The sequence below is a fragment of the Rhinopithecus bieti genome, unplaced genomic scaffold (genome assembly GCF_001698545.2).
Source record: "Rhinopithecus bieti isolate Rb0 unplaced genomic scaffold, ASM169854v2 scaffold_8675, whole genome shotgun sequence".
NCBI classification, from domain to species: Eukaryota; Metazoa; Chordata; class Mammalia; order Primates; family Cercopithecidae; genus Rhinopithecus; species Rhinopithecus bieti.
In genome coordinates, this window is record NW_016806447.1 from 2,426,406 (window position 1) to 2,437,062 (window position 10,657).

Consider the following 10,657-nt stretch of genomic DNA (forward strand, 5'->3'; position numbering starts at 1 on the left):
ACATCTTTGTGTGTGTGTGAACGGCCTGTTTATAGTGGGTTCTTTTTTAGTGGGTTTTTTGTTTCTATGTAGAACTGTAAGGGTTCTTCACATATTCAGGATATTAATCCCTCTCTCTGAATTTGGATAATCCCTTGCTGAAAGGGAGTAGCTATTTACTTTTTATTTTTGTAGGAAATTGTCATTTCCTCAGCAGTGTCACAGGAAGCGCATGAAAGATTAAAACCAAAAAGAAGGCTTTATACCTAAAATTTTTTCCTGGAATAAAATAAACAAAAGGTCCAAGGATTTTTGTTGTTGCTATTTTTTAAATGTGCGCGTTTGTTTATTTTTCCCACTCAGGGCAGCTACCCAGCCCTTACACACTGGTTTGGCGAAAGCTGTTGTCTCAGGCTAGGGTCTTTTCTGACTGGTTGGTGCCACTGCCTCACCAGTTGTTAAATATTTTTAATATCACCCATGTGCCTACCATAGCCACATAGCAGAAAGCCAAGCATTGGAGGTCACTGAAAATTCCAAATGGTCACAGCAGCCAATAAAGGAAAAACAGATAATCTCAGCACATTCAATCAATTTCTCTCCGTACATTTTACAATGGCTTTTGTTTTCAAATAAATGTCCTACAAGACTGGACCTGATTCATCTTGCGCTTTACGATGACATCCTTACTTGCAGATTTTTAAAACTTTATTTGTTATTCTCTGTATCACTAATTATCTTCTAGTTGCACCTAGAACACCTTGAATAACCTACTTACCTAATTATTACTGGTAATAAATACAAGACAATCAAGGCAATGAGAAAAAAATTAGCAAAAACTTTATAGAAATAAATTTTTTGTTTTACTAATCACCCAGATACCATGTAAGCTGTATATTCCTATCTATTCAACTGAGAGAACTGAGAGGAGCCCAGAAGTAAAAATGAGAGGTGCAAAAGAAGGCAGAATTTCCAAATACTCTGCTTTTGCTTCAAATAAGAAGGTATTCCAAAATAGACACCACCTCTGCTCCTGCCCCAATTTAAACAATAAATTATTCTGGACAACCTATAATAGAATGTGTTGAGTAAATTGCAAGACCTCCATAAAATTGAATATTACATACAGTAATTTAAAATGATATCTTAGGAATCTATTTATTGACATGGAAAGATGTTTTTAAACTGTTGAGTGAAAAAATAGGTGATAAAAATAACAATATAGAGAATGTTCCTGTTATTAGTCAGCTCCAACTACCATAACAAAATACCAATGACTGAATGGCTTAAACAACAGAAATTTATTTCTCATCATTCTTGAGACTGGGAAGTCCAAGATCAAGGTGCTGGCCAATTCAGTTTCTGGTGAGGGCTTTCTTCCTAGCTTGTAGACAGCTGCCTTCTTACTGGGTCCCCACATGGCAAAGAGGATATGGAGGGAAAGAGAGAGGGAAATCTCTCGCCTTCTGTAAGGCTAGAGTCTTACTGAAGTAGGGCTCCACTGTTATAACCTAATTTAAACTTAGTTATCTTTTAGAAGCTCTGTCTTCAAATTCAGTCATATGGAGGGTCAGGGCTTCAACACATGAATTTGGGGGGACACGATTCAGTCTATAGCAGTTCCCTTGTTTTCACTTATACACTTGTACTTTCACACACTTTATATACACATATCTCAAATGATATACACCAGATATTATCTTTGAGATTCCAGGTGACTTTTAATAACTCTTTTTAGCTTATCTGGATTTTTTCATTTTTCTACATTGAGCACATACTTACTTGTGCAATGAAAAATTGTATTAGAGCGATTTTCAAAGAACAGAATAAGCCAATTCAAACAGACTTAATATATGTGGCATTTACTGTCTGTCATAACTAGAAACTAAGGCTTATCTTAGAAAACTTTCAGATTTGGTTCAATTTCATAACTTAATAATAATAATAAAGGACATGAATTCCTTCTTTCTTCTCATTCTGCCTTTGTGACAGACATTACCAGTGCTCACCAACATTTCTGGAATACATAGGATATTACATTCTGCTAGCCTACTCACAATTAGGTGGGGCCACATGATTAAATCTAGACCTGCACTGTCCACATGCGGCTACTGAACTCCTGAAAGGTGGTTAGTCCAAATCAAGATATGCTGCAAGTATAAAATACACACCAGATTTCAAAGACATGACATACAAAAAGAGAACACAACATATTTCATTAATTTTTACATTAATTACATGTTGAAATAATATTTTGCTCGTCTTATGCTTAGTAAAATATATTATTAAAACCAAATTCACTTGTTTATTTTTGCTTTTTAAAATAAAAATGGCTACTAGAAAACTGGCTAATATATGTACATACACACCTAGGACAATGGTTCAAAAAAAACATACTGATACTATCAAGCACTGGCAAGGGTGTGGAGCAACTGAAACACTCATATATTTCTGGTATTAATGCAAAATGATACAGTCACTTTGGATAACTATTTGGCAGTTTCTTATAAAATTAAGCATGAACTTATCATATGGCTTAGCTATTCCACTCTTAAGTAGTTAATCAAGAGAAATGAAAGCCTATGTTTACACAAAAACCTGTGCATGACTGTTTATACTGGCTTTATTACACTCATCAAAAACTGGAAAAATACCCAAATGTCCCTCAACTGGGAAATGAATGAACAAACTCTAGTACATCCATAAATAGAAGACTGTTTAGCAATAAAAGAGGAACAAACTATTGATACACATCATAGCATGGATGAATCTCAAATGCATGATGCTAAATGAAAGAAATCAGACAAAAAATGACATATTCTATGATTCCATTTATGTGACCTTCTTGAAAGGCAAAACCATAGGGTCAGAAAACAGATCAGCAGTTGCCAGATGGTGAGAATGGGTGTACCTGGTTAACTACAAAGTGTAGTGCACAAGGTGACTTTGAGGGGTGATGAAACTGTTCTAAATCTTGATTGTAATGGTAGTCACATGACTGAATGTGTTTGTCAAAATTCACAAACTTACAAAAAGGATAAATTTTACTATAGGCAAATTATGCCCTTAGACATTAAAATAAATAAATAAACAAATAAATCTTAGCAAACAAGAACCACCTTCAAATTTAGTAATAACAGTCAGGCACGGTGGCTCATGCCTGTAATCCCAGCACTTTGGGAGTGAACTTGGAGGATCACTTGAACCCAGGAGTTTGAGACCAGCCTGGGCAACATAGTGACACCCTGCCTCTACAGAAAAAAATTAGAAGATTAGCCAGGTATAGCAGTCTTCCTATAGTTCCAGCTACTCAGGAGGCTGAGGTGGGAGGATGGCCTGAGCCCAGGAATTGGAAGCTGCGGTGTGCTACAATTACACCACCACACTCCAGCCTAGGTAACAGAGCAAGACCCTATCCCCCCAAAAAAAATTTTTGATAATAGCAAAAACAATCAACAATAAATATAATAATATAGTCAAAATTATTACATTTCTGGCTTGCATTACATTTCCACCAGACAGCACTTTCTTAGGCAATAGCAAAGTGTTACTTTCGGTGTTACTTTGGGCCCAAAGCTCTACAGCAACATTCCCTTCCTCTGCCTCAGTGCAGCCAGAAACCGATGATGGCGGCGTGGTAAGATGGTGGAGCCTCAGTCAGCCCAAGTTCCCAAAAGGCTATGTGGAAAGGCCTCTGGCAACACTTGCTGAAGAGCTAGTGTGAGAAATAAACTCGGTTTGGCTAAGCAACAGGGATTTTGGAGCTGTTACTTCGGCATAACCTAGCTTATCTTGACAAATGCTGCCTGCCACTGTGTCAGCTTCATCTTCCACTTGGATCCCACTTTTAGATGCAAAATTGTTGGCAGCAATTCCCAGCATTATGTGCTTTTTCTTTTTTTTTTTTCTTTTTTTGGTCCATTCTGCAAAGGGTTCATCCAAAGCTGTTGAAGAAAAGCAAGGAAACTATTTTCTTGTGAACCCCCAGCAAACGTTTGTTTTTTGTTTTGTTGGTTCACATTCACTCCCAGGTTCATCCCTGAATCAACGTATTTGACCAAATTTGAGATTTCACTACTAGCTAAGGCTTGAGGTTTGAATTATATCACATGCCCGGACACTACAGTGAAGAGTAGGGTTAACTTCCCCACAAATTAAGGTGACTAATTTGTTGTCCAAACAAGATACTTTTGAGAGCAACAGAGAAAGCTGTTAGTAATTATGTCAGGACAACAAAATAGCAAATCGGGACTCCCCAAAGCACCTGGCTTCCTGGGGGAGATGTGGATAACTGAATGAAAATTGGTGGTTACTAAGAGAAGATAATGGGTACTGGGGAAACAACCACAATAATCATTCTTAAAAACCATTTTTAACCACGTATCTATAAAGAAAACAAAGAGGTTGTGGGGGTACTCATTACCAAATCTACTGTCTATGAGGGAAAACTGAGTAGAGTGAAAAGCTTGGTCCAGAAGCCAACTTGTTTTCAAGGTATTCTTTCTAATGTAACAACACAACTAGGAATCAGCATTGGTGAACTTAAGCCTCTAATGTGTCCTGGGCCTTCCCATGCTTCATCACCAAGGTTTTATAGAGAACTCAGAACAGAAATGACAAAGAACAACATATTCCACCTTCTCAGAAGTAAACTCAAGGTTTTGAGATTATGTTTACTGCAATCCAAAGATTTTGGCCTCCACATATCTAGGAAAAAGAGACTGTGTTATCTCGCTGAGCCCAAGAAGAAACACCTAGGATGCAGTCTAAGCTTAAGCCTGGTGGACTGACCTCAGGTAAGTCATTAATAAATCTTCTAAGTCCTCATCTGTAAAAGGGAGATGATATTTAGAACCTACTTACCAAATCTGGTTGTGTTGAGGCTCAAATTAGGAAAATGGATATGAAAATCTTTTGAAACATTAAGAGCACTATGCAAGTATAAAGCATTATTATTAGGAACTTTCAGCTGGGTCAGGCATTTTTATGTGTAAGTCAATTTTAACAGTATGAATAATCATCCTGTTGTAATTGGAGATGAAAATGCTCCCAGAGGTCTATTTCAGACGTCTATTCAGATAGTTCTAAACTGATGGCAATGTTGATGATGATGATGATAATATTTCTCTAGTCACGAATGAAAAGCAGGAAGCAAGGATAGATGATATCATACTTGGACCCATGCAAGAAGGCTGAGTACCTCTTAGTATCTTTACTGTTTTTAACATGTGCAGTGATGACAGAACCAGAGCCATTACTTTTGCAGTCAACGTGAGTCTGATATGTTTGCTTGCCCTAATCCAATAGCTTTTAATTTTGCTATTTTTCTCTCTTATTTTATGAACATCTAGTAACAGCCAAGTTGCAATAAGTCCGACTTTGGTGCCCCTGGAGTAATTCAATCTTAAAATGATTGTAGACTTTGAAAAGACAGGGAAAACTGGCCATAGGTTCTCTTGGGAGTCCCCTGGCAGACAGGCAGTCCTAAACCTGCTGTCATTTTTCGGAGGTTATAGAGTTGAGAAATATTTCCCCTGTGGGTACAAGACAAAAAGAAGGTGCGAAAGCAGACAGTGAAGAGCCATGACTCTGTGTCCCTTCACATCTTGTTTAGAACCAAAAAGTATATGGAACGTGAAAGTGCCTCCAAGCCTGGAGAAATGTTTCCGTTTCCTTGAGTTGGCTCCCTCATGTCAGCTTCTGCATCCCTCTTCAGCATCTGCCTTTCAGCTTCTCCTCACCAAAGCGTAGAAGCATGAATTTGAATCAACATGCATCAAACGTGGCAGTGGTATATAAAACCTAACTTGCATTGAAGTAAGGCCAAAGCTTTTTATAAAGTGTAGATATGCACTGTCTTAATTTACATATATGGTATTCTAATCAGGGAAAGATTTGCTATAAAGAGGAAAGCTCACTCCAATAAGTAAAAGGGAGGAATTTGTATAAAAGTGAAATTATTTTCATAAATAGCTAAGGACAGAACAAAGTTTATGTACATATGTACCTACAAGATCTAGGTACATATCCAACATCATGATTTTTCTGTGCTCTCCCCTCCATGGAAAAAAGTACAACTAAACATATACTTCTTTTAATTTCTTTTTTAAAAGAAAGATAATTGTTTTCATCCACAACTGTACTTTTAAATCCTCTTATAGTCAGAGTACATTCAAAATTTAAGCTTTGAATTGAACTGGAAAGTTGTTTATATGGTACTACCTTACATAATCAGCAAAATAACCTGTTATTTTATTTTCAATATAAATATAGGGATTCCATAGGTGGCTATCTATACCAGTTAAAATTTTTTTAAACATCCTAATTAACAGACAAATTAATTCACATTTTAATGGCATAAAGCACTTCACCCAGAGTAATGCCTGTCTAACTTGAGCAGTTGCAGAAGTCCCCAGCTAGCCTGTCTTCCCAGTGCCCATGTGATTGGAAGGAAGCCTATGTGCATTTACCCATCGAACTTTTTAGCCAATATCTGGCATCTCCAAATATATATCGTCATTATTCAGGGAAGAAGCAACTACAGTTTACAGTTACTGAAGAAGTACGCATCAGCTACCTGTAATAGTCAACTTAGTCCTTTTGTAAACAAGAATAGACGATCATAATCAAAACACAGTAATAAAAAAACACAGTTTAAATTAAAATGTAAAGATTAACAAACAATATAACTGATCCCAAAGTAGAAAAAAGAATCATGGAAGAAACAGAAGGAAATTTTTGAAAAGATTGAATTAGTATCTTCAAAGTTATTTGAAAGAACAGTATTTTATAAAGCAAGCAATGGCAGCTATTTTAAAAGAGCAGCTAAAACATAAAAGGTGTTTTGGAAAATAAGTATATAATTCCCAAAATAAGAAAAACCTAATAGGAGTTCTGAATAATGAAAGAAATAGCTGACGACTTCAATCAGTTAGATAAAACCAAGGACATTTTCAAAACTTAGAGCAATAAAAAAGAAACAAGATAGATCCAGGAGATGCATTATCTGTCTACTAAGAGCTCTCAATGGAGGACACAGAGAAAACACAGGGAAAGAAGCAATCAAAGAAAGAGTAGTAATTCATGCTGAGAAGATGGAGGCCTGAGCGCACATCCCCCTCTCTCCCAACCGATTAGTAGGATAAACAGCTAATGTGGAGAGGCCCTTGGGAGTGCAGAGGGAAATGAAGAAAGTGTGGCCTACTTAGAATTTAGTGTCCTACAGGGACAGTTTACTTGGCCTGGTTAGGGCAGTTTCTGTACAACATCATTTACACAGCTGGAAGGATCAAAGACCAGACATCCAAGGAGAAGGCCCATCACTCTAACAGAAACTGAAGTGATGTGTACCGATTTTGCATCTACTAAAATAAGGACTGGCTGTTTGAGCCTAATAAATGCCTCCAATGCAAGAAAACACTCTAGTTCCACCATTACAGGCCATTCTTAGGAGGAATTGTACCATCAAGCTGAACTGCCGCCTTTTTGTGATGCCTCAGAAGAAGGAGCAACTCTCCCCACTTCCTCAAACACACACACACACACACACACACACACTCACACTCCAGAAAGTTGACAGACACTGTGTCAAGTTTCTGCTCACTGCTGGCGCACCAGAAAAGTCATATATTTTTATTCCATCTTTTGCCTGTCCACCACTGACGGAAAGATCCCAGTGATCTGACTTACACAGCTACTGTTAAAGGAGAGTGAAAAAAGATTCCAGGTATTATTTAAGGGGTTAAGTAGCTTAAAGGAGGAAGATCAAGACCAAAAACCAGGACAGCAGTATCCCATTAAGGCAGTTAACGTCCAATCCTTTGAATGCCAGGGCTTTTTTGCTTACCTATGGTGGCGCATATCACAAAAATTAGGCATGGACCTTATTTTTAGCTCATCAGCTATTGTGTTAGTGTTAGTATTTTATCTGTGGCCCAAGATAATTCTTCTTCTTCCAATATGTCCCAGGGAAGCCAAGAGGTTAGACGCTCATGGAAAAAAAAAAAAAAAAAAAAAAAAAAATTTAATAAAATGAAGAAAAAAATTAATGACATACAAGAAGATTTTGGCAAGTTCCGACGGGACACTAAAATATTTGTTTGAAAAAAAAAAACTAAAACCATTGTTCTTGAATTTAAAACTTCACTAGAGGAACACCAAAATAGAGTGGATACTTCTGGAAACAAAATTTAAAATATGAAAGACCAAACAGAGAAACCATGACAACAAACCCCCAAAATATCAAAGTTGGAAGTCACAAGACATGGAGGACAGATCCATAAGAGCTGAAACAAACAAATAAATAAAAAATGTCATTCCAAGATGTAAAAAGGGGTCATACGAAGGAGAAGTTTAAAAAGACAACAGAAGAAAGATTCTGCTTTTCAGATAGAAATGTGCCAGGCATATGGTGACTCATGTCTATAATCCCAGCACTTTGGGAAGCTGAGGCAGGCAGATCACTTGGGGTCAGGAGTTTGAGACCAGCCTGGCCAACATGGTGAAGCCCCCTCTCTACTAAAAATACAAAAAATTAGCCAGGTATGGTGGTACATGCCTGTAATCTCAGCTACTTGGGAGGGTGAGGCATAAGAATCGCTTGAACTTGGGAGGGAGAGGTTGCAGTAAGCTGAGATCATGCCACTTCACTCTAGCTTGGACAACAGAGTGAAAATGTGAGGAAAGAAATAAGAGAAGGGAAGGGGAAGGGGAAGGGGAAAGAAATGAAGAAAGAACAGAAGAAGGGAAAGAAGAAGGCCGGGCGCGGTGGCTCAAGCCTGTAATCCCAGCACTTTGGGAGGCCGAGACGGGCGGATCACGAGGTCAGGAGATCGAGACCATCCTGGCTAACATGGTGAAACCCCGTCTCTACTAAAATACAAAAAACTAGCCGAGTGAGATGGCGGCGCCTGTAGTCCCCAGCTACTTGGGAGGCTGAGGCAGTGAGAATGGGTTGAACCCGGGAGGCGGAGCTTGCGGTGAGCTGAGATCCGGCCACTGGCACTCCACGTTGGTGGCCAGCGAGGATCCTCTTCAAAAAAAAAAAAAAAAAAAAAAAAAAAAAAAGGGAAAGAGAAATGGAAGAAACAGAAGGAAGAAGGAGGAGAGAGATAAAAGAAAGAGAAAAGATTGAGAAGGAAGAAGAAAAGAAAGAAAGAAAAAGAAAGAAAGAGGAAGGAGGAAGGAAAGGAAGGAAGGAAGGAAGGAAGTTAAGGAAGGAAGGAAGGAAGGAAGGAAGGAAGGAAGGAAGGAAGGAAGGAAGAGGAGGGAAAGAAATAAGAGAAAAATGTGCCAGGCCTAATTAATTTTTTAAATGATACACATTTTGACAAAATCTGATAAAATCCATGAATGCCAAAGATAAAAAAATAAAACCTCATACTTCCAGGCAATCTTTGTCCCTCTCTCTCTCACACACACAGACACACACACACACACACACACACACACACACACAGATTAATTTACACAGGAAAGAAAATTGCAACGAATTTCTCACCTGCCAGTGTGGAAGACAGGGAAAAATATATTTATGTGCTTTCCAGGGGAAAAGAGTAAGATCCAAGAATTTTTTACCAGCCTAGATATCATCCCTTTGGAACGACAAGTGAATAAATTTATATGATCACAAAATATATTACCTGTGTGTCTTTTCTGAGAAAACAAAGAAGCAAAGAGAAAATTAATTCAGGACAAATATCTCAAGTTAGTAAAAGATTGAGTATACAAGAAACAATGGTAAACAAACAAAAAAAAGGTAAGCTTTTAAAAACTGAGAAAAAAGCTGTTAAAACTTCATAATAATGCAATTTTCAAGTATAAAATAAGTGTCGCTAAGAATCATTTTAAAATGCATAATTCCAGGAAGAGCAATAATTGAGAATTAAAACTTCAAAATTCCTAAAAGGGTTAAAGAAGAAGAAATTTTGAAATAAAAGTTTATTTGAAAATGGGGAGAAGGAGAGAGGAAGTAGTGAAATAAAATGTGAGAATTATTGCTGTATTTTAGTTCTAAAATGTCAAGATCTGAATTTTGAAATTGGTATTGGGAGTGGAAACAGAGAGGAGAGAGACTGTGGATGTTGGAAGGAGCGGGGCAGAATTGGGCCTTCATCTTAGCCTAAAAAAGTAAAGAATGCATCTGCTTTTCAAGCATATAGAGAACAGTTATAAATATTGTCCATATATTAGGCCATAAATAAAATCTCAACAAATTCATGAAGGAAAATACCATACAAAACATATTTGCTAACAGCAACAATAAAACAGGCCTTAAAAAGAATTGAATAGGTTTTATGTTAATATTTAACATAAAACATACACTTCAAAATGTGAAAGCACTCCTTTAAATAACTCTTGGTTTAAAGAGGACATCAAAATCAAAGTTTCAAGCTGTAATAAAAATAATGACAAAGAAAATTGCTTATCAAATAGTATATGGAACAGCTCAATGTTGTATCCGAAGAAGGAAATGAAGAATAATAGCAGCTTAAAAGAATTTATTAAAACTAAGAAAGGTTGAAAACGAAATAGTTAAGATTATAACTCTAGAATTAAAAATGTAATAATAAATCCAGAGAAATTCAAAGGAATGAAGCAATAAACGTAAACATAAATTAATTAAATATAAAACAAAACTAAATACGTAGCAGTAAAACCAAAAACATATTTTGGGGGG